This window comes from Oncorhynchus gorbuscha, linkage group LG25 (assembly GCF_021184085.1).
Source record: "Oncorhynchus gorbuscha isolate QuinsamMale2020 ecotype Even-year linkage group LG25, OgorEven_v1.0, whole genome shotgun sequence".
In the NCBI taxonomy this organism is placed as follows: Eukaryota; Metazoa; Chordata; class Actinopteri; order Salmoniformes; family Salmonidae; genus Oncorhynchus; species Oncorhynchus gorbuscha.
Genome location: NC_060197.1, coordinates 42,327,164 through 42,352,163, shown reverse-complemented (window position 1 = coordinate 42,352,163; position 25,000 = coordinate 42,327,164). Strand labels below are relative to the sequence as shown.

Below are 25,000 nucleotides of genomic sequence, written 5' to 3'. Positions count from 1 at the left end.
GTAAATGTGATGAGGTGGCTGGGCCATGTGAGACGAGGTGGCTGGGCCATGCGTGACAAGGTGGCTGGGCCATGCGTGACGAGGTGGCTGGGCCATGTGTGACGAGGTGGCTGGGCCATGTGTGACGAGGTGGCTGGGCCATGCGTGACGAGGTGGCTGGGCCATGTGAGACGAGGTGGCTGGGCCATGCGTGACGAGGTGGCTGGGCCATGCGTGACGAGGTGGCTGGGCCATGCGTGACGAGGTGGCTGGGCCATGTGAGACGAGGTGGCTGGGCCGTACGTGACAAGGTGGCTAGGCCGTACGTGACGAGGTGGCTGGGCCGTGCGTGACGAGGTGGCTGGGCCATGCGTGAAAAGGTGGCTGGGCCATGCGTGACGAGGTGGCTGGAATATGCGTGACGAGGTGGCTGGGCCATGTGAGACGAGGTGGCTGGGCCGTATGTGACGACGTGACGAGGTGGCTAGGCCGTACGTGACGAGATGGCTGGGCCGTGTGTGACGAGGTGGCTAGGCCGTACGCGATGAGGTGGCTAGGCGGTACGCGACGAGGTGGCTAGGCCGCACGTGACGAGGTGGCTGGGCCATGCGTGACGAGGTGGCTAGGCCGTACGCGACGAGGTGGCTAGGCGGTACGCGACGAGGTGGCTAGGCCGCACGTGACGAGGTGGCTGGGCCATGCGTGACGAGGTGGCTGGGCCCTGCGTGAGGAGGTGGCTGGGCCATGCGTGAGGAGGTGGCTGGGCCATGCGTGACGAGGTGGCTAGGCCGTACGCGACGAGGTGGCTAGGCGGTACGCGACGAGGTGGCTAGGCCGTACGTGACGAGGTGGCTGGGCGGTGACGCGGGCGAGGTGGCTAGGCCGTACGTGACGAGGTGGCTGGGCCATGCGTGACGAGGTGGCTGGGCCATGCGTGAGGAGGTGGCTGGGCCATGCGTGAGGAGGTGGCTGGGCCATGCGTGACGAGGTGGCTGGGCCATGCGTGAGGAGGTGGCTGGGCCATGCGTGACGAGGTGGCGTCGTGCGTAACGAGGTGGGGCTGTGCCGTGCAGAACCATGCGGGGCAGTGCATGACGAGGCTGATGGGCCGTGCGTGACGAGGTGGCTGGGCCGTGCGTGACGAGGTGGTTGGGCCGTGCGTGACGAGGTGGCTGGGCCGTGCGTGACGAGGTGCCTGGGCCGTGCGTGACAAGGTGGCTGAGCCATACGTGACGAGGTGGCTGGGCCGTGTTTGACGAGGTGGCTAGGCCGTACGCGACGAGGTGGCTAGGCCGTACGCGACGAGGTGGCTGGGTCGTGCGTGACGAGGTGGCTGGGCCGTGCGTGACGAGGTGGCTGAGCCGTACGTGACGAGGTGGCTGAGCCGTACGTGACGAGGTGGCTGGGCCGTGCGTGACGAGGTGCCTGGGCCGTGCGTGACAAGGTGGCTGGGCCGTGCGTGACGGGGTGCCTGGGCCGTGCGTGACAAGGTGGCTGGGACGTGCGTGACGAGGTGGCTGGGCCGTGCGTGACGAGGTGCCTGGGCCGTGCGTGACAAGGTGGCTGGGCCGTGCGTGACGGGGTGCCTGGGCCGTGCGTGACAAGGTGGCTGGGACGTGCGTGACGAGGTGGCTGGGCCGTGCGTGACAAGGTGCTGGGACGTGCGTGACAAGGTGCCTGGGCCGTGCGTGACGAGGTGGCGCGGCCACCACCATGCACGGCGGAATGTTACAAAAGAAAAGGTAAGGAAAGCAATAAAAACAACGCCGGTCGTAAAAGAAGCCAACTTGGGGGATTACGGCCAATCCCAGACAGGATCAGAGAGGCGGGAGGGAGGTAGGGGAGAGGTCTGAATTGTTTGGATTTTGAAATAATATAGAACTAAATTAATTTTATTGCATTCAATTATTATTTTTTAATCTCAATCCTCGGACGCATTAGACCAGTCTCCATTGGCAACAGGAAAAGCAAGGCGACGTGGGAGAGCCAGGTGCTCTTCATAAACGATCCCATCAGAGACGGGGTCTGACTGACACATGTTTGAATACCGGTCCAATATGGAGGCCTGCTGTTTATCCTCCATTAATACCATCTCCACCATTCCTCCTTAGCGGTGCCACGGGAAGGAGCGGCTGTTGTCAGTAACTATCATTACAGGAAATCCATACGCAGGACCCCGTAAAAACAGACAAGCAATATCAGGGACAGCTATACTCCCAAAACTTCATAGGAAGGAGAAGGTAGGGGACGAAAATAAATATTTGTCAAGTTTGTCTCGGTTTTAGTCCTTTATCTCTTTCCCGAAGATGTGATTTCTTTGAGAAACTGTTATTTGATCATTGTATTCTTATAGTACAGACATGCTACTTACTTCTGTTCAATATGCACATGAATATGTGCATAATGTCTTCATGCGGGAGTCCTAAACAGTAGTATATGTTGTAGCTAACGTCATTATTATTAAGTATTTAGTTCAGAGAACTGGTGGGGTCCTAGCGTTTCGTCTGCAGTTGTGGAGGGGAAAGCATGATCACAGAGAAAGCGTCACTCTCCCAACCTTCACCTCTAGTTTCAACCATGCACTGTGGGAGCTACTGAGAGCACCCTTTTATAGTGAGATGTACACATATTACATATCACATATGCTGGGTCTAAAGATAGAATGATGGGAGCACAGAAGTCATTTCACCCCTGTGCTGAAACAATGACCTGGAGACGCTGGATTTAGAGCCATGCTGAGTCTCGGAGGGACGTTGCTCATTTTGGGATAGAACGGAAAGTGTGACCCTCATCTCCTGGTTTCTCACCTCCCGCTAATTGATTTGTGCCGCTGCCCGAGTTTGATGGTATGTGTGTGTGTGTGTGTGTGTGTGTGTGTGTGTGTGTGTGTGTGTGTGTGTGTGTGTGTGTGTGTGTGTGTGTGTGTGTGTGTGTGTGTGTGTGTGTGTGTGTGTGTGTGTGTGTGTGTGTGTGTGTGTGTGTGTGTGTGTGTGTGTGTGTGTGTGTGTGTGTGTGTGTGTGTGTGTGTGTGTGTGTGCGTGTGTGCGTGAGTGTTTGACATGCGTGTGTAAGTGTGTGTGTGTGCGCATGTGTGCATGTGTGTCTGTCTGTGTTTGCGTGTGTGCTTGAGTAAGTGTGTGTGAGAGAGTGTATGTTGTGTGTGTGTGTGTAATAAGAAGTCCGTATTAATTCAATAGTAAGCATTTAGTGAAACTTGCCTCTCGTCTTCTCTTTGAGTGGAATCTGCCACGCACACACACACACACACACACACACACACACACACACACACACACACACACACACACACACACACACACACACACACACACACACACACACACACACACACACACACACACACACACACACACACACACACACACACACACGCACAGAGTCATAAGCTTTCACTTTCAAAAACATCAACAACAAAAAAAAACTTTACATCCCCCCGGTCCTTAAGGACTTCCTTTATGAGAAGAGAGATTACAGAATGTCTCTTCTTCTATCAACCTCTGATATGGCTCAGGACTATTTATGATGCATGGATGTGGAATAAAGGGTACAAATGTATCACCTTTGATGCCACGGCATTTATTCAACACCTTGTTTAATGTAAAGAAACAATGTTTAACCATTGCTGTTCTATATTATGAATTAGTGTGTCTATGTGGAAGAAGGACTATGTACTTCCTGTTACTACATTTCACCTCTAACATTATTTTACATCATAAAGCTTACCTTAGTTCCCCAGAAACAATTGAGTCAGTCACCTGTTTGATTGTAAATAGCACAACGGAAGAAAGTGGGAGCTGGTGAGTCTATAGTGTTCAGAGCTGGTGAGTCTATAGTGTTCAGAGCTGGTGAGTCCTTAGAGTTCAGAGCTGGTGAATCTATAGAGTTCAGAGCTGGTGAGTCCTTAGAGTTCAGAGCTGGTGAGTCTATAGAGTTCAGAGCTGGTGAGTCCTTAGAGTTCAGAGCTGGTGAGTCTATAGTGTTCAGAGCTGGTGAGTCTATAGTGTTCAGAGCTGGTGAGTCTATAGTGTTCAGAGCTGGTGAGTCTATAGAGTTCAGAGCTGGTGAGTCTATAGTGTTCAGAGCTGGTGAGTCCTTAGAGTTCAGAGCTGGTGAGTCTATAGAGTTCAGAGCTGGTGAGTCCTTAGAGTTCAGAGCTGGTGAGTCTATAGTGTTCAGAGCTGGTGAGTCTATAGAGTTCAGAGCTGGTGAGTCTATAGTGTTCAGAGCTGGTGAGTCTATAGTGTTCAGAGCTGGTGAGTCTATAGTGTTCAGAGCTGGTGAGTCTATAGAGTTCAGAGCTGGTGAGTCTATAGTGTTCAGAGCTGGTGAGTCCTTAGAGTTCAGAGCTGGTGAGTCTATAGAGTTCAGAGCTGGTGAGTCCTTAGAGTTCAGAGCTGGTGAGTCTATAGTGTTCAGAGCTGGTGAGTCTATAGAGTTCAGAGCTGGTGAGTCTATAGTGTTCAGAGCTGGTGAGTCTATAGTGTTCAGAGCTGGTGAGTCTATAGTGTTCAGAGGTGGTGAGTCTATAGAGTTCAGAGCTGGTGAGTCTATAGTGTTCAGAGCTGGTGAGTCTATAGTGTTCAGAGCTGGTGAGTCTATAGAGTTCAGAGCTGGTGAGTCTATAGAGTTCAGAGCTGGTGAGTCTATAGAGTTCAGAGCTGGTGAGTCTATAGTGTTCAGAGCTGGTGAGTCTATAGAGTTCAGAGCTGGTGAGTCTATAGTGTTCAGAGCTGGTGAATCCTTAGAGTTCTATGTCTGTTGGTGAGTCTCTGTTGTGCAGCGTACACGAGGTGATGAAGGTACACTTTTATTAAATTCTTATATCTTATAATGGCTTTCTGCCAGAAGTCAAAGAGCTCTGGATGAGTTATCTGTACAGCTGCCATTTTTTTCATGTGCTTCCTCCTAGCGTCTTTTTGTCCTCTCTTCTTCTCCCATCTGATCTCTGTACACATGCTGCTCCTTCAGAAAAGCATGCATCACAACATTGTTCATTTGAACAATGTATCATGTTCCCTTTCACTTGTAAATGTTCACACTCACCAACAATGACATTTGATAGCAACTAGCTATGCTTGAATAACTTTATGAACTGTATTTGCCTGTCTTTGCAATTAGTTTACGTTTGTTTTCACTTGTTAGCATTTAGCTAACAGTGTCTTTGTGATTTAGCTATTAGTTTGTGCTAATTTTGTTGGCATTCTGGTAGTAGAGGCCCAATGGGATTAGAGGCCCAGTGTTTAGTGCTACTTTGTATGCTATGCAGGTAATACCCTAAATCTCAGCATGAGGGAAGGCCGGTATGACGTTAAGAAAATCTGGACACCGCCCAAGCCTACCTGTTACCATATAGTTCCTGTTACCATATAGTTCCTGTTACCATATAGTTCCTGTTACCATATAGTTCCTGTTACCATATAGTTCCTGTTACCATATAGTTCCTGTTACCATATAGTTCCTGTTACCATATAGTTCCTGTTACCATATAGTTCCTGTTACCATATAGTTCCTGTTACCATATTCCTGTTCCTGTTACCATATAGTTCCTGTTCCTGTTACCACCATATAGTTCCTGTTACCATATTCCTGTTAGTTCCTGTTACCATATAGTTTCCTGTTACCATATAGTTCCTGTTACCATATAGTTCCTGTTACCATATAGTTCCTGTTCCTGTTACCATATAGTTCCTGTTACCATATAGTTCCTGTTACCATATAGTTCCTGTTACCATATAGTTCCTGTTACCATATAGTTCCTGTTACCATATAGTTCCTGTTACCATATATAGTTCCTGTTACCATATAGTTCCTGTTACCATATAGTTCCTGTTACCATATAGTTCCTGTTACCATATAGTTCCTGTTACCACATAGTTCCTGTTGCCACATAGTTCCTGTTGCCATATAGTTCCTGTTACCACATAGTTCCTGTTACCATATAGTTCCTGTTACCATATAGTTCCTGTTACCACGTAGTTCCTGTTGCCATATAGTTCCTGTTACCACATAGTTCCTGTTACCATATAGTTCCTGTTACCATATAGTTCCTGTTACCACGTAGTTCCTGTTGCCATATAGTTCCTGTTACCACATAGTTCCTGTTGCCATATAGTTCCTGTTACCATATAGTTCCTGTTACCACATAGTTCCTGTTGCCATATAGTTCCTGTTACCACATAGTTCCTGTTACCACATAGTTCCTGTTACCACATAGTTCCTGTTGCCATATAGTTCCTGTTACCACATAGTTCCTGTTACCACATAGTTCCTGTTACCATATAGTTCCTGTTACCACAGTTCCTGTTGCCAGTTCCTGTTACCACATAGTTCCTGTTGCCATATAGTTCCTGTTACCACAGTTCCTGTTAGTTAACATATTTCCTGTTACCACATAGTTCCTGTTACCACATAGTTCCTGTTACCACATAGTTCCTGTTACCACATAGTTCCTGTTGCCATATAGTTCCTGTTACCACATAGTTCCTGTTACCATATAGTTCCTGTTACCACATAGTTCCTGTTACCACATAGTTCCTGTTACCACATAGTTCCTGTTGCCATATAGTTCCTGTTGCCACATAGTTCCTGTTACCACATAGTTCCTGTTACCACATAGTTCCTGTTGCCATATAGTTCCTGTTACCACATAGTTCCTGTTACCACATAGTTCCTGTTGCCATATAGTTCCTGTTGCCATATAGTTTATGTTAACATATAGTTCCATAGGACTCTGATTCATAGAGCCTTCACACACCATAGGAGTCTACAGCTATGTCTCAGGGCAAAGTAGTATTCTAGGGCAGGAGACATAATATGGGGTATCAACATGATTTAAGGCAGTTTTTGGATGAGGCCCATTACCATGATTCCCAACCTGGTTGGGTGGGAAACCTAAACACACACACACACACGCACACCACATGCACACCACACGCACACACACACACACACGCACGCACGCACGCACGCACGCACGCACACACACACACACACACACACACACACACACACACACACACACACACACACACACACACACACACACACACACACACACACACACACACACACACACACCCATCCTGTCAGGCAGTAGGTACCAGTGTGGACTTGTTCTCATTGAAGAGGATTATAGCATTGGCTGCTTTAGGGCTGTGGTTGTCTGTGTTCTCTTTGGAATAGAGGGAGGGAATCCCTGGAATGCCTCCTGACTTCCTGACCTGTTAAGTGGCAGCCAGGCTGCTTAGCCAACCCGGCAGGCCAGAACGACGGCTCCTCTGCAAGAGACAACATCAAACAAACTGTGACCGCACACATCGCCAGCCCACAATGGTGGCAGTCAATCCGCCATGTTGGAGAAGAAACAAACGCAGCAAACACACCCAAAACATGTCTTGTGGTTTTCGGCTTAAAATAACTACCTCTGACCTCACACAATTGAAATATCGTGAAGGAGGAGGGAGGAGTGGGGGACAGAGAGAGGAGTGGGGGACAGAGAGAGAGAGAGAGGAGTGGGGGACAGAGAGAGAGAGAGAGGAGTGGGGGACAGAGAGAGAGAGAGAGAGAGAGAGAGAGAGAGACGAGTGGGGGACAGAGAGAGAGAGGGAGGAGTGGGGGACAGAGAGAGAGAGAGAGAGAGAGAGGGTGAGAAGGGAGGCTAGGTAGGGTAGCGTGAGAGAAAGCATTCTTGACAGAACCAACGTGGCACTATCACACAGTTATTTCTCTTAGTCTCACTCCCCTGCATTCAAAAGGTATTCGTGAGCCTCAAGCAACCTCCCAGCAAACCGTGTGCTCGCCAATTTCTCAAACTTGTCACTGCCTTTGGTGAATCTGCTTTTGTTGTGTACAAACGCCCGTGTTGTTGTGTTGTTGTGTTGTTGTCGTGGCGCCGTAAGAATGCGCTGTAAACATGCTTAGACGTGTGTCGCCCGTTTGTCCCATGATGTCGTGCTCTTGGGTCACAGTTCCAACAAGGCGACAGTCAAGGCTGTGGGAGGACACAGAATATCTCAGGCAAGCAGCTTCCGACACAACACTGTATACATGTAATGTCTGTGGGTGGCTGTTGAACACAAGCACACTTCCATGGGGAAGATAAATTATTCTTTCAAATAAACAGCAGCTTTTAGCTATGATTCAATGTTGATAGTACGGTGTACATATGGGGGCTCTGAAACAGCAGTCTTTTAAGAGGAGTGTTAACGTGAGTTTTCCCCCTGCTATCATCCAAAAATCCTTTCTGTACATCTCTTTTTCCTTCCTTCCTTCCTTCCTTCCTTCCTTCCTTCCTTCCTTCCTTCCTTCCTTCCTTCTTTCTTTCTTTCTTCCTTCCTTCCTTCCTTCCTTCCTTCCTTCCTTCCTTCCTTCCTTCCTTCCTTCCTTCCTTCCTTCCTTCCTTCCTTTCTTTCCTTCTTTCCTTTCTTTCTTTCTTTCTTTCTCACCCTCCTCTCAATTACACCTTCTCTATGTTAATAAAAACAACATCTCAGCCTGTCTCTCCCTGTTCTGGGTTGAGGCGCCTGTTTGCTAAAGCTATTAAACAGTCCTGGCGACTGCAGGCGTTTTACATTATGTCAGTGCTGAGTGTGCTGGGACCGAGCCTCAGGTCTGTCTCTCTCTCTCTCTCTCACACACACACACACACACACACACACACACACACACACACACACACACACACACACACACACACACACACACACACACACACACACACACACACACACACACACACACACACACACACACACACACACACATACCTACGCACACACACACACACACACACACACACACACACACACACACACACACACACACACACACACACACACACACACACACACACACACACACACACACACACAAACTTACACACACACATACCTACACACACACATACCTACGCACACAAATAATCCCTGCCTGGAGCGTTCATTTCGAGAGGCTTAGTCGACTACCCTAGCAGCAAGGCTAGTAATCAAATAGGAACCACTCTCTGCAATATACAACAGTAGTGACAGGCAGCCAGCTTCTTATTGGGCCAAACTACGGAAGGATAGGGACCTGACTACGCCTTGTAATAAAGTCATGATAACTAGGTGGGCTCTTAGACTGTATTTGTCCTATTTCACAATTGTGTATTAAATATACATGTGTCAATTGGAAAGGTGTTTTTTTTTTATCCCAACTGGGTTCAGTCATTATTTATTTTTATTTTATTTAACCTTTATTTAACTAGGCAAGTCAGTTAAGAACAAATTCTTATTTTCACTGACGGCCTAGGAACAGTGGGTTAACTGCCTGTTCAGGGGAGACAGATTTGTACCTTGTCAAATCAGGGATTTGAATTTGCAACCTTCCGGTTGCTAGTCCAACGCTCTAACCACTAGGCTACCCTGCAGCCCCAACAGGCCACCCTGGAGCAATTAGGTTTAAGTGCCTTGCTCAAGGGCACATCAAAAATATTTGAACTATCAACCTTCCAGTTGCTAGTCCAATGCTCTAACCACTAGGTTACCCTGCCGCCCCAACAGCCATCCTGTTGGTTTAAGTGTTACTGGCCCAACGCTCTAAACGCAATGAATATGCAAGGGGTTGTTTATAAGGGCGGTCTGTCATTGTCCCACATTACGGAAGATCTTTGTGTACAACAGTAGTGAAGGACACATTTGATGTGAAGGAAAGAGGGCTTGGTGGAACATTAGTGTGCTACCAAGTGTTTACAAGTTGAGGGGATAGAGGGTAGGATCTAGAGTATGTTGAGTGTGGCATGCACACACACACACACACACACACACACACACACACACACACACACACACACACACACACACACACACACACACACACACACACACACACACACACACACACACACACACACACACACACACACACACACACACACACCCGTCGCTGGCGTCAGATCAAATTGAACGCCCCACTTCATTACCTCTTGTACATGCAGAGTGTCATTACAATGAAGAGATGCTCTGCCTCAAACAAACACTCCTACCCAAACTGAGCAGGATACAGAGCAGGATACAGACCTATGAGCAGGATACAGGCCTATGAGCAGGATACAGGCCTATGAGCAGGATACAGGCCTATGAGCAGGATACAGGCCTATGAGCAGGATACAGGCCTATGAGCAGGATACAGGCCTATGAGCAGGATACAGGCCTATGAGCAGGATACAGGCCTATGAGCAGGATACAGGCCTATGAGCAGGATACAGGCCTATGAATAGGATACAGGCCTATGAGCAGGATACAGGCCTATGAGCAGGATACAGGCCTATGAATATGATACAGGCCTATGAGCAGGATACAGGCCTATGAGCAGGATACAGGCCTATGAGCAGGATATGATACAGGCCTATGAGCAGGATACAGGCCTATGAATATGATACAGGCCTATGAGCAGGATACAGGCCTATGAGCAGGATACAGGCCTATGAATATGATACAGGTCTATGAGCAGGATACAGGCCTATGAGCAGGATACAGGCCTATGAGCAGGATACAGGCCTATGAGCAGGATACAGGCCTATGAGCAGGATACAGGCCTATGAATATGATACAGGCCTATGAATATGATACAGGCCTATGAACATGATACAGGCCTATGAGCAGGATACAGGCATATGAATATGATACAGGCCTATGAATATGATACAGGCCTATGAACATGATACAGGCCTATGAGCAGGATACAGGCCTATGAATATGATACAGGTCTATGAGCAGGATACAGGCCTATGAGCAGGATACAGGCCTATGAATATGATACAGGTCTATGAGCAGGATACAGGCCTATGAGCAGGATACAGGCCTATGAATATGATACAGGTCTATGAGCAGGATACAGGCCTATGAATATGATACAGGTCTATGAGCAGGATACAGGACTATGAGCAGGATACAGGCCTATGAATATGATACAGGTCTATGAGCAGGATACAGGCCTACGAGCAGGATACAGGCCTATGAGCAGGATACAGGCCTATGAGCAGGATACAGGCCTATGAGCAGGATACAGGCCTATGAGCAGGATACAGGCCTATGAGCAGGATACAGGCCTATGAATATGATACAGGCCTATGAATATGATACAGGCCTATGAACATGATACAGGCCTATGAGCAGGATACAGGCCTATGAATATGATACAGGCCTATGAACATGATACAGGCCTATGAGCAGGATACAGGCCTATGAATATGATACAGGACTATGAATAGGATACAGGACTATGAATATGATACAGGTCTATGAGCAGGATACAGGCCTATGAATATGATACAGGTCTATGAATATGATACAGGACTATGAATATGATACAGGTCTATGAGCAGGATACAGGCCTATGAATATGATACAGGCCTATGAACATGATACAGGCCTATGAGCAGGATACAGGCCTATGAATAGGATACAGGCCTATGAACATGATACAGGCCTATGAGCAGGATACAGGCCTATGAATAGGATACAGGCCTATGAACATGATACAGGCCTATGAGCAGGATACAGGCCTATGAATATGATACAGGCCTATGAACATGATACAGGCCTATGAGCAGGATACAGGCCTATGAATATGATACAGGCCTATGAACATGATACAGGCCTATGAGCAGGATACAGGCCTATGAATAGGATACAGGCCTATGAACATGATACAGGCCTATGAGCAGGATACAGGCCTATGAATATGATACAGGCCTATGAACATGATACAGGCCTATGAGCAGGATACAGGCCTATGAGCAGGATACAGGCCTATGAGCAGGATACAGGCCTATGAATATGATACAAGTCTATGAACATGATACAGGCCTATGAGCAGGATACAGGCCTATGAATATGATACAGGTCTATGAATATGATACAGGTCTATGAACATGATACAGGCCTATGAGCAGGATACAGGCCTATGAGCAGGATACAGGCCTATGAGCAGGATACAGGCCTATGAGCAGGATACAGGCCTATGAATATGATACAGGTCTATGAATATGATACAGGTCTATGAATATGATACAGGTCTATGAACATGATACAGGCCTATGAGCAGGATACAGGCCTATGAGCAGGATACAGGCCTATGAGCAGGATACAGGCCTATGAGCAGGATACAGGCCTATGAGCAGGATACAGGCCTATGAATAGGATACAGGCCTATGAGCAGGATACAGGCCTATGAATAGGATACAGGCCTATGAGCAGGATACAGGCCTATGAGCAGGATACAGGCCTATGAGCAGGATACATGCCTATGAATAGGATACAGGACTATGAGCAGGATACAGGCCTATGAGCAGGATACAGGACTATGAGCAGGATACAGGCCTATGAGCAGGATACAGGCCTATGAATAGGATACAGGCCTATGAGCAGGATACAGGCCTATGAGCAGGTTACAGGCCTATGAGCAGGATACAGGCCTATGAGCAGGATACAGGCCTATGAGCAGGATACAGGACTATGAGCAGGATACAGGACTATGAGCAGGATACAGGACTATGAATATGATACAGGACTATGAGCAGGATACAGGACTATGAGCAGGATACAGGACTATGAGCAGGATACAGGACTATGAGCAGGATACAGAACTATGAGCAGGATACAGGCCTATGAGCAGGATACAGGTCTATGAGCAGAATACAGGACTATGAGCAGGATACAGGACTATGAGCAGGATACAGGCCTATGAGCAGGATACAGGCCTATGAGCAGGTTACAGGCCTATGAGCAGGATACAGGCCTATGAGCAGGATACAGGTCTATGAACAGGATACAATAATCTTGCCCTAATAGAGGCATACCACAGAGAAATACAATGATGGAAACTCACAATCAAAGAAAACCTACACACACATCATTGCACACACACACACACAATCTTCACACCCTTCACACCAGGTGGCACACACACTGCACACACACACACACACCACACACACACACAAGACGGAGCTGCTCTTTCTGTGTTCATTCCTGTCATTCCAGTTCCACTTATACACTCCAGACTGATGGTCCACTCCAGACTGATGGTCCACATGCTCAGACTGATGGTCCACTCCTCAGACTGATGGTCCACTCCAGACTGATGGGCTGTGTCTGTCCTACTGTCAACATCATTGGGCGCTCTAACGTTCCCTTCCCAGTTCACACACACACACGCATCCACGTTGACACATCCGCTACACACCACACACACACACACACACACCTCAGGCTCACACCCTACACCCAAACAAGGGCACTGCACATCCACCACTGGCCTGCACACCTCCCTACCACTGAGGACACAGTTCACACAGCTCAGTCAAAACTGTGCATAGTCTGTCCATCATGTCAAACTTCACACACACAGGACACACAATCACACACAGACACAAACCCCACACTTTAAGGAATACCTAGGATAGGATAAAGTAATCCTTCACACACACACCTTAAAATATTTAGATGCACTATTGTAAAGTGGTTGTTCCACTGGATGTCATAAGTGAATGCACCAATTTGTAAGTCTGGATCCATCAAATGACTTAAATGTAAATGTAAAATGTCAGGATACAGGCCTATGAGCAGGATACAGGACTACACAGGATACAGGACTACACAGGATACAGGCCTACACAGGATACACACATGATACAGGTCTACATGATACAATAATCTTGCCCTACACACACACACATAATAGAGGCACACACACACACATACAATGATGGAAACTCACAATCAAACACAAGTACACACACACACACACACACACACACACACGTGCATAGTCTGTCCATCATGTCTGATTCACTAACACACACACACACGCACGCACGCACACACACACACACACACACACACACACACACACACACACACACACACACACACACACACACACACACACAGCAAAAATATACAGAGCCTCCATATTTGTCACAAGAGTGAATTAATTTTCATTCAACATCAACCTCAGAGAAAAACGTTTGTTCACGCGTCTGGACAATCTACATGGTAGGACACTGAATTCCTATGTGCACATGACCTTGCAGAATGTCATAGAAAAAGGGGGTGGGTGTGTTTTGAACCCAGCCGGAATCACTTGTTTCACTACATCAAGCCCATTCTCCCCAAGGATGGCCCGGGAGACATTTGTGAGCATATTGCTCTTTAGAAGCTAAAAAAGCTCTTGGCCGATACGAAAGGTTTAAAGGACTGGCGAGAGAGGGGTAGTAAACGGTCAACTAGCAACTGATTGTGACATGAAGTGAAGAAACCATGCTTGGCCCTCGCTACAATAGCCCCTAATGATTTATGGGAGCAAGGCATTGTGAAGTCACTAATGTTCTCTACACCAGCTAATTTGATCTCATAAATCGAGGGAACCCAAAAGGACCTTAGAGGGGGAAGAACACAAATCACTGTGGTTTAGACAGAGACTACAACACAGGGGAGAGACAACAGCATCACCATGGTTTAGACAGAGACTACAACACAGGGGAGAGACAACAGCATCACCATGGTCTAGACAGAGACTACAACACAGGGGAGAGACAACAGCATCACCATGGTCTAGACAGAGACTACAACACAGGGGAGAGACAACAGCATCACCATGGTCTAGACAGAGACTACAACACAGGGGAGAGACAACAGCATCAACATGGTTTAGACAGAGACACGACACAGGGGAGAGACAACAGCATCACCATGGTTTAGACAGAGACTACAACACAGGGGAGAGACAACAGCATCACCATCGTCCAGACAGAGACACGACACAGGGGAGAGACAACAGCATCACCATGGTTTAGACAGAGACTACAACACAGGGGAGAGACAACAGCATCACCATGGTCTAGACAGAGACTACAACACAGGGGAGAGACAACAGCATCACCATGGTTTAGACAGAGACACGACACAGGGGAGAGACAACAGCATCACCATGGTTTAGACAGAGACTACAACACAGGGGAGAGACAACAGCATCACCATCGTCCAGACAGAGACACTACACAGGGGAGAGACAACAGCATCACCATGGTCTAGACAGAGACTACAACACAGGGGAGAGACAACAGCATCACCATCGTCTAGACAGAGACACCACACAGGGGAGAGACAACAGCATCACCATGGTCTAGACAGAGACTACAACACAGGGGAGAGACAACAGCATCACCATGGTCTAGACAGAGACACCACACAGGGGAGAGACAACAGCATCACCATGGTCTAGACAGAGACACCACACAGGGGAGAGACAAGCCGAGTAAAGAGAGGGGATGAACAGTTGAGACGCCCGTCGAGTTACGGTTCACAGAACCTTCTCCTTTGAAACAAAACACCATATCCAGGTGTCCTTTATCTAAATAGTTTACACAAAACACAGCTCTTTCTCGGGCCTTGTCCAAAACGTGTCTCGGCCAACTCTACAACGTCATGACAACGTTGGGAGAATGTTGCGAACCATTTGCCTCATGCAAAAATGAATCTCCAGCAAATGAACAGAGTGACATTGAGTTGAGAAGAGAACGCGGTATTGCCGTTAAAGAACTCCAGAGAAACATCTATGGGAGACAAGGGGGGAGACAAGGGGGAAGACAAGGGAGGAGACAAGGGAGGAGACAAGGGGGAGACAAGGGAGGAGACAAGGGGGAGACAAGGGGGAGACAAGGGAGGAGACAAGGGAGGAGACAAGGGAGGAGACAAGGGGGAGACTGGGGGAGACTGGGGGGGGGGGCATTACCATGGTAACAATGTGGACCACCAAGGATTCCTGTACAAACACAGAGCAGTGTTCTTCAGCAGCAACAGCGAGCAGCTAGGGCCCTAATTCAAACAGAATCATGTCGGGGCAGATAACACCCGCCGCTTTAAAAATAAATTACAAGGTCGCCAATTGTAATGTCATGTCCTCAATTCACGGAGAGAGCTGTGTGGCTAAGAGGGGGACAGAAGAGACATAAAGAATAAAGAGTTCTCACACACACACACACACACACACACACACACACACACACACACACACACACACACACACACACACACACACACACACACACACACACACACACACACACACACACACACACACACACACACACACACACACACTGTCACACTCAGTCACACATACACACACTGTCACACTCAGTCACACAGACACACACAGTCACACACACACAGTCACACATACACACTGTCACACAGTTACACATACACACACTGTCACACACAGTCACACACACACACACACACACACACACACACACACACACACACACACACACACACACACACACACACACACACACACACACACACACACACACACACACACACACACACACACACACACACACACACACACACGCATACACAGTCACACATACACAGTCACACATACACACACTGTCACACTCAAGTCACACACACACACACACACACACACACACACACACACACACACACACACACACACACACACACACACACACACACACACACACACACACACACACACACACACACACACATGGTCACACACAGTCACACATACACAGTCACATTCACACAACAGTCACAAATACACTATCACACACACATATATACAATCACACAGGTACAGGCACACAGTGATGTAAATCAGCGTTCAAATGCGTGCGAGTTGCCGAAAAGGGACGAAGTGGGCAGGGAGATAGCAGGGAGATAGCAGGGAGATAGCAACACAATCCACACAAGTTAAACAGATGCCACGGCAAACTTCAAATGAATCGTTAAAATGTCTTCAGAGGAAGAAGGCAATCTCAGCTCTACTGAAATAATCCAGAAACATGCGGAGAACGGCGCTGATCATTAAACATCGGCTTTGGCCATCTCCTCAGGCAGACAGTAGTCCAGTGAGGAACGCTAGCTGTGACACACTTGCTAAATGTCACCAGCGCTGGCACTTAGGGCCTTGTCAAAACCATGAGCTCCCTCCAAACAGTAAGTTCATAAGAGCCTTCACCACATGACACTCTCTTTTCCATACTCATGTACTCAGCGGGACCTTCTCGCTCAAAAAGACTTATGTCATTAATACAGAACAATAGATATATTTAATGTTTTCGTATGTTGGAATCACATTCAAATTTTGAAATGATTAGTGAAAGGCAGATGAAAGAATAAAAGCACTGTAAAATTAGGGGAAAAGAGACTACAGTATATACCATAATAGTCTATAAAAGAGCATGTATAAGAGTCTATTTAAGAGTATGTATACGAGTCTATTTAAGAGTCTGTATAAGAGTCTATTTAAGAGTCTGTATAAGAGTCTATTTAAGAGTCTGTATAAGAGTCTATATAAAAGTATGTATAATAGTCTATATAAGAGTCTATATATGATTCAGTACAATAGCCCATATAAGAGTCTATATAACAGTATGTATAAGAGTCTGTGTAAGAGTCTATATAATAGTCAATAAAGAGGTTATATAAGAGTCTACATACGAGTCTATATAAGAGTCTATATCAGAGTCTATATAATAGTCTATATAAGACACTATATAAGAGTCTACATAAGAGGCTATATCAGAGTCTATATAAGGCTTTATAAGAGTCTATATAAGGCTATATAAGATACTATATAAGAGTCTCCATAAGAGACTGTATAAGAGGCTATATAAGAGTCGGTATAAGAGTCTATATACAATTCTATATAATAGTCTATATAAGAGGCTATATTAGAGTCTATATAAGAGGATAAAAACAGTCTATATAAGGCTTTATAAGAGTCTATATAAGGCTATATAAGATACTATATAAGAGTCTACATAAGAGTCTACATAAGAGTCTGTATAAGAGGCTATATAAGATTCGATATAATAGTCTATATAAGAGTCTATATAAGACTCTATATCAGAGTCTATATAATAGTCTATATAAGATACTATATAAGAGTCTACATAAGAGTCTACATAAGAGTCTGTATAAGAGGCTATATAAGAGTCAATATAATAGTCTATATAAGAGTCTATATTAGAGTCTACATAAGATACTTTATAAGAGTCTACATAAGATTCTGTATAAGAGGCTATATAAGAGTTGGTATAAGAGTCTATATACGATTCTATATAATAGTCTATATAAGGCTATACAAGAGGCTATATAAGAGTCTATATCAGAGTTGGTATACGAGGCTATGTAAGAGTCAACATAAGAGGCTACATAAGAGGCAATATAAAAGTATATGTAAGGCTTTATATTCGAAGCAATGAAATAGTCTATATAATGCTAAATAAGATTCTATATAAGAGTCTATATAAGGCTATATAAGAGGCTGTATATAAGGCTACATAAGAGGCTGTGTAAGAGTCTATATTAGACTGTGTATAAGAGGCTATTTAAGAGTTGCTATACGAGATTGTATAAGAGGCTATATAAGAGTCGTATTCGAGCCTATATAAGAGTTGGTACAAGAGTCTATATAAGAGTCGTATTCGAGCCTATATAAGAGTTGGTACAAGAGTCTATATAAGAGTCGGTATACACGGCTATATAACAGTCGGTATACAAGGCTATATAAGAGGCTATATGAGAGTCAGTATACAAGGCTATATAAGATGCTATATAAGAGGCTGAATATGAGTCTATATAAGAGGCTATATAAGAGTCGTTATGTGAGGCAATATAAGAGTCGGTATACGAGGCTATATAAGGTTGGTATACAAGACTGTATAAGAGTCTATATAAGAGTCGGTATGAGGCTATATAAGAGTTGGTATACAATACTCTATAAGAGTCTATATAAGAGTCGTATACGAGGCTATATAAGGTTGGTATACAAGACTGTATAAGAGTCTATATAAGCGTCAGTATTTTTTATTTATTTCACCTTTATTTAACCAGGTAGGCAAGTTGAGAACAAGTTCTCATTTACAATTGCGACCTGGCCAAGATAAAGCAAAGCAGTTTGACAGATACAACGACACAGAGTTACACATGGAGTAAAACAAACATACAGTCAATACGAGGCTATATAAGAGCTGGTATACAAGACTGTATTGGAGTCTATATAAGAGTCGGTTTATGAGGCTATATAAGAGTGGGTATCAGAGACTATATAAGGTTGGTATACAATAATATATAAGAGTCTATATAAGAGTGGGTGTACGAGGCTATATAAGGTTGGTATACAAGACTATATAAGAGTCTATATAAGAGTGGGTGTACGAGGCTATATCAGAGTCAGTATAAGAGGCTATCAGACTGCAGGACTTTCTTTCTTCCTCCTTATTCTATTCCCAGTATCGCCCACAAAGAGTCAATTTGATTGTTTCTCTTCCGTTTCCCCCCATGAACCACAAACCTCTAATCAAGCCCAAATGTAACGGCAACACACGTGAGAACATTCCCTCATTTCTCAGTGAGTGAGTTCTTGTTTCTTCTGTCGCCCCAAAATAATTCTCACTATTGAATCCAGTCTAGTGATTTACAATTGGCTAGTTGTTGCACTGGACCCGCCCTAAAGTTGATGGATGGTATCAAACACCAATACCTCAGGCCGTAATAATTCCCTCTGTTTTCTGTTCTTTCCTTCCATAACCAAAGAACGATACAAATGGCTGAACTCGGACCTGTCATTTCTCAAGCCCCTTATAAATCTAAGTGCTTCTATGGCTAGTTTTACAAAATGGCTGCCATTCAGAAACCTGTGGTCAAGTTAAACGGACTGTGTGTAGTTGTTACTGGGGAATATTATTGAAGAGAGAGGGAGGATTGAGAGAGCTAGAGGGAGGATGGAGAGAAAGAGAGAGAGAGAGAGGGAGGATTGAGAGAGCTAGAGGGAGGATGGAGAGAGAGAGAGGAGAGGAGAGAGAGAGAGAGAGAGAGAGAGAGAGAGAGAGAGAGAGAGGAGAGGGAGGATTGAGAGAGCTAGAGGGAGGATGGAGAGAGAGAGAGAGAGAGAGAGAGAGAGAGAGAGGGAGATTGAGAGAGCTAGAGGGAGGATGGAGAGAGAGAGAGAGAGAGAGAGAGAGAGAGAGAGAGAGGAGAGAGAGAGCTAGAGGGAGGAGAGAGAGAGAGAGAGAGAGAGAGAGAGAGGGAGGATTGAGAGAGCTAGAGGGAGGATGGAGAGAGAGAGAGAGAGAGAGCTAGAGGGAGGATGGAGAGAGAGAGAGAGAGAGAGAGAGAGAGAGAGAGAGAGAGAGAGAGAGAGAGAGAGAGAGAGAGAGAGAGAGAGAGAGGTAGAAATGATTACAATCTCCAACCCACTCCTTTTCCCCTCTGTGGGAGATGTGGAGGAGAAATGGTGAATGTTAACACAGGAGGCTGGAGGTTAACGGCCACAAATCAATAACCTCATTCTATAAAATTATATCAAACTTGCATCTTTGAGTGAATTTGTCTCCCTAAAATAAACATCATAGCCAGTTAGATCATACACACTTGGAGCTATGGGAAGGCCTACAGAGTTAGATATAGTTAGACTAGATTAACCAGCTTGCTAACGTACACACGCCTTCCTAGTTAAATGATGTATTGAAAATGGTTAAGACGCTGCAACCGCTCTAAATCACTCTATAATTCCTCTAATGACATGACAAGAATCTATATCTACCGGAGCGAGAGAGAGAAACGGCGAGAGAGAGAGAGAGAGAGAGAGAGAGAGAGAGAGAGAGAGAGAGAGAGAGAGAGAGAGAGAGAGAGAGAGAGAGAGAGAGAGAGAGAGAGAGAGAGAGAGAGAGAGAGAGAGAGAGATGAAAACAGGAGAATTAGCATTCCTGAAAAGGCCTTAAGGGACTCCATAATTCAGCTAATTTGATACCAGCGAGTGAGGCCACTCATAAAGTCCCGGTCATCCATGACCTTCATTCTTCAGCTGAGCTTCCAGACTACTCCCGAGTTTGACAAGATTTATCGGGCCGGGCTAATAGCCTGCTCTCTCCCAGGTAAGGCCTCATCGATGGTAGGGCCTCTCCTGCCCTGCAGACACTAGCCTAATTAATATTTCTGCTGCTACTGCACATGTACGTGGGGATTTTTCATTTTGTTCAGTCTATTGGTTTGGACTGTGAGAGGGGTATGTGTGCGTGTGTGTCACACGGATGCCACACGTGTGTATATGTAAGGGTATGGGAAAATCCACCCGCTCACAAACAATGAACCTTTTACAGAAGTAGGATCTTATTTTGAGCCCGTTTGCTACAACAGAAAAATAATCCTGCAGCAACAACAGATGTGATTTATTATATGGATTATAATTAATGGACATTTTTGTAGGGGTTGTTCAATTGTTGTTAAAGGGAAAATAAAGTTTGAAATTTCAAAGTGGAAATTACAAACTTCAGAAGCCTTTTTTAAACCTCAAAATGCACTACAAGTTTTACACTTCCTGTAAAGGTATCCCGCAACAGGGTGATCAAACTCAGATCCTACATCTGTAGCATTACAAGCACACACACTCACACACATGGAGATGAACACAAACACACACACACAGGATATTGAAACTCTGTCAGGCATGTAGCTGTGTTTGTGCTTGGTGTGCTGGATGATGGAGGGGCTGAACTGTGGAGGCCCCTGTTGCTGTCTTCTCAAGCTTGCACAGGAGCCACACACACACACGGACACACACAGTACTGCTAACCCAGGGTGTGATGGATGGATGGGGAGAGTACGATCTCCTGTTTCATACAGAGATCATCTCAGAGGGCCACAAACAGGGCTAGTAGTGCCTTTCAAGTTGTCCTCTTTTCCCCTCTCAAAATGTCCCCTTTTCCCCACACAAAATGTCCTCTTTTCCCCTCTCAAAATGTCCTCTTTTCCCCTCTCAAAATCTCCTCTTTTCCCCTCTCAAAATGTCCCCTTTTCCCCTCTCAAGTTGTCCTCTTTTCCCCTCTCAAAATGTCCTCTTTTCCCCTCTCAAAATGTCCTGTTTTCCCCTCTCAAGTTGTCCTCTTTTCCCCTCTCAAAATGTCCTCTTTTCCCCTCTCAAAATGTCCTCTTTTCCCCTCTCAAAATGTCCCCTTTTCCCCTCTCAAGTTGTCCTCTTTCCCCCTCTCAAAATGTCCTCTTTTCCCCTCTCAAAATGTCCTGTTTTCCCCTCTCAAGTTGTCCTCTTTTCCCCTCTCAAAATGTCCTGTTTTCCCCTCTCAAGTTGTCCTCTTTTCCCCTCTCAAAATGTCCTGTTTTCCCCTCTCAAGTTGTCCTCTTTTCCCCTCTCAAAATGTTCTCTTTTCCCCTCTCAAAATGTCCTCTTTTCCCCTCTCAAAATGTCCTGTTTTCCCCTCTCAAGGTGTCCTCTTTTCCCCTCTCAAAATGTCCTGTTGTCCCCTCTCAAGGTGTCCTCTCTTCTCCTCTCAAGTCAAGTCAGGTAGAGGTCCATTATACCCTGAGACAGCGAGCCAGAAATAAACGGATGAGCCTGATAATAAAACGCTATCCTTTGGACCAAACTGCCGGGGTTAAACCGGTATTAGTGATCATGGCTGATTCTTAATCTTATTTATGCAGTCAAGAGATCTTCACACTATCTTAATATTTTAACAGCCACTCCATAGCGAGAGATGAATGAGAATTCGGTGCAAAAAAAACAGACTGTGTGTGTGTGTGTGTGTGTGTGTGTGTGTGTGTGTGTGTGTGTGTGTGTGTGTGTGTGTGTGTGTGTGTGTGTGTGTGTGTGTGTGTGTGTGTGTGTGTGTGTGTGTGTGTGTGTGTGTGTGTGCTTCTCTCTGTGAGCCTGTGTGTTTGTCAGGACCCCCTGAAATCAAGCAGATTCTGGCCTGGGGTGAAGGTGGCATCTTCTAGACCCCACCAGATCACAGAGCTGAACTACTTTTCCCTTGTCAACAGCCAGGCACCATTCAAACAGAAACCCATTATCACAAATTATCGTGAACTAAAAAGTGTATTTTTTGGTGCGCATCTCACTTCGCTCCGTCTGTCTTTCAAATAAAATGTCAGTCAACCTCTTTTTTTCTCCCCTACTTCATAAATAAGTTCACATCTCACTAACGAGCGATGGGATTGGTCTTTGGTCGTCGCCGATGGTGACGGGTGACACTAAAGGCTGAATTATGGGGTAAAGTGTCAGCCGTTTATACCTCTTTTTCTCATTGTCATGAAGGATGTGTGACAGCGCTGCCCGTTGGAGGTGGTTTAAATGGGCCTAGTCTAGGGCCACGGACCCTTTGGCAGTTCCCTTGACACTCTGGCACCCACGTGAGCACCGATGACAGAACGTGATTAATCTGCCCACGCTGTGAGTCGTGCTTTCCTCACACACACACACACACACACACACACACACACACACACACACACACACACACACACACACACACACACACACACACACACACACACACACACACACACACACACACTAGCAGAGAACAATACGAGATCTAGTACAGAACAAGCAGAGAACTAGCAGAGAACAGGTACAGTACTAGCAAAGAACTAGTCAAGAACTAGTAGAGAACTAATACAGAACTAGTAGAGAACTAGTAGAGAACTATTAGAGAACTAGCAGAGAACTAGTAGAGAACTAATAGAGAACTAGCAGATAACTAGTAGAGAACTAATAGAGAACTGGTAGAGAACTAGTAGAGAACTAATAGAGAACTAGCAGAGAACTAGCAGAGAACTAGCAGAGAACTAGTAGAGAACTAATGGAGAACTAGTAGATAACTAGTAGAGAACTAGCAGAGAACTAGCAGAGAACTAGTGGAGAACTAATAGAGAACTAGCAGAGAACTAGTAGATAACTAGTAGAGAACTAGTAGAAAACTAGCAGAGAACTAGCAGAGAACTAGCAGAGAACTATTAGATAACTCGTAGATAACTAGCAGAGAACTAGCAGAGAACTTGCAGAGAACTAGTAGGTAACTAGCAGAGAACTAGTAGATGACTAGTAGAGAACTAGTAGATAACTAGTAGAGAACTAGCAGAGAACTAGCAGAGAACTAGTAGAGAACTAATAGAGAACAAGCAGAGAACTAGTAGATAACTAGCAGAGAACTAGCAGAGAACTAGTGGAGAACTAATAGAGAACTAGCAGAGAACTAGTAGATAACTAGTAGAGAACTAGTAGAAAACTAGCAGAGAACTAGCAGAGAACTAGCAGAGAACTATTAGATAACTCGTAGATAACTAGCAGAGAACTAGCAGAGAACTTGCAGAGAACTAGTAGGTAACTAGCAGAGAACTAGTAGATGACTAGTAGAGAACTAGTAGATAACTAGTAGAGAACTAGCAGAGAACTAGCAGAGAACTAGTAGAGAACTAATAGAGAACAAGCAGAGAACTAGTAGATAACTAGCAGAGAACTAGCAGAGAACTATTAGATAACTCATAGATAACTAGCAGAGAACTAGCAGAGAACTTGCAGAGAACTAGTAGGTAACTAGCAGAGAACTAGTAGATGACTAGTAGAGAACTAGTAGATAACTAGTAGAGAACTAGCAGAGAACTAGTAGAGAACTAATAGAGAACTAGCAGAGAACTAGTAGATAACTAGTAGAGAACTAGCAGAGAACTAGTAGATAACTAGCAGAGAACTAGTAGAGAACTAATAGAGAACTAGCAGAGAACTAGTAGATAACTAGTAGAGAACTAGCAGAGAACTAGTAGATAACTAGCAGAGAACTAGTAGAGAACTAATAGAGAACTAGCAGAGAACTAGTAGATAACTAGTAGAGAACTAGCAGAGAACTACCAGAGAACTAGCAGAGAACTAGCAGAGAACTAGCAGTAGAACTAGCAGAGAACTAGCAGAGAACTAGTAGAGAACTAATAGATAACTAGTAGAGAACTAATAGAGAACTAGTAGAGAACTAATGGAGAACTAATAGAGAACTAATAGAGAACTAATGGAGAACTAATAGAGAACTAGTAGAGAACTAGTAGAGAACTAATAGAGAACTAGCAGAGAACTAGTAGAGAACTAGTAGATAACTAGTAGAGAACTAGCAGAGAACTAGCAGAGA

The 25,000-nt window shown here is 45.4% G+C and overlaps 1 protein-coding gene across 1 annotated transcript in view; it reads right to left on the bottom strand.

The window, feature by feature from the left end:
- Positions 1–25,000, bottom strand: part of LOC124013910 (protocadherin-7-like) — a 249,514-nt gene that overhangs the window by 201,953 nt on the left and 22,561 nt on the right. The window lies entirely within an intron of this gene.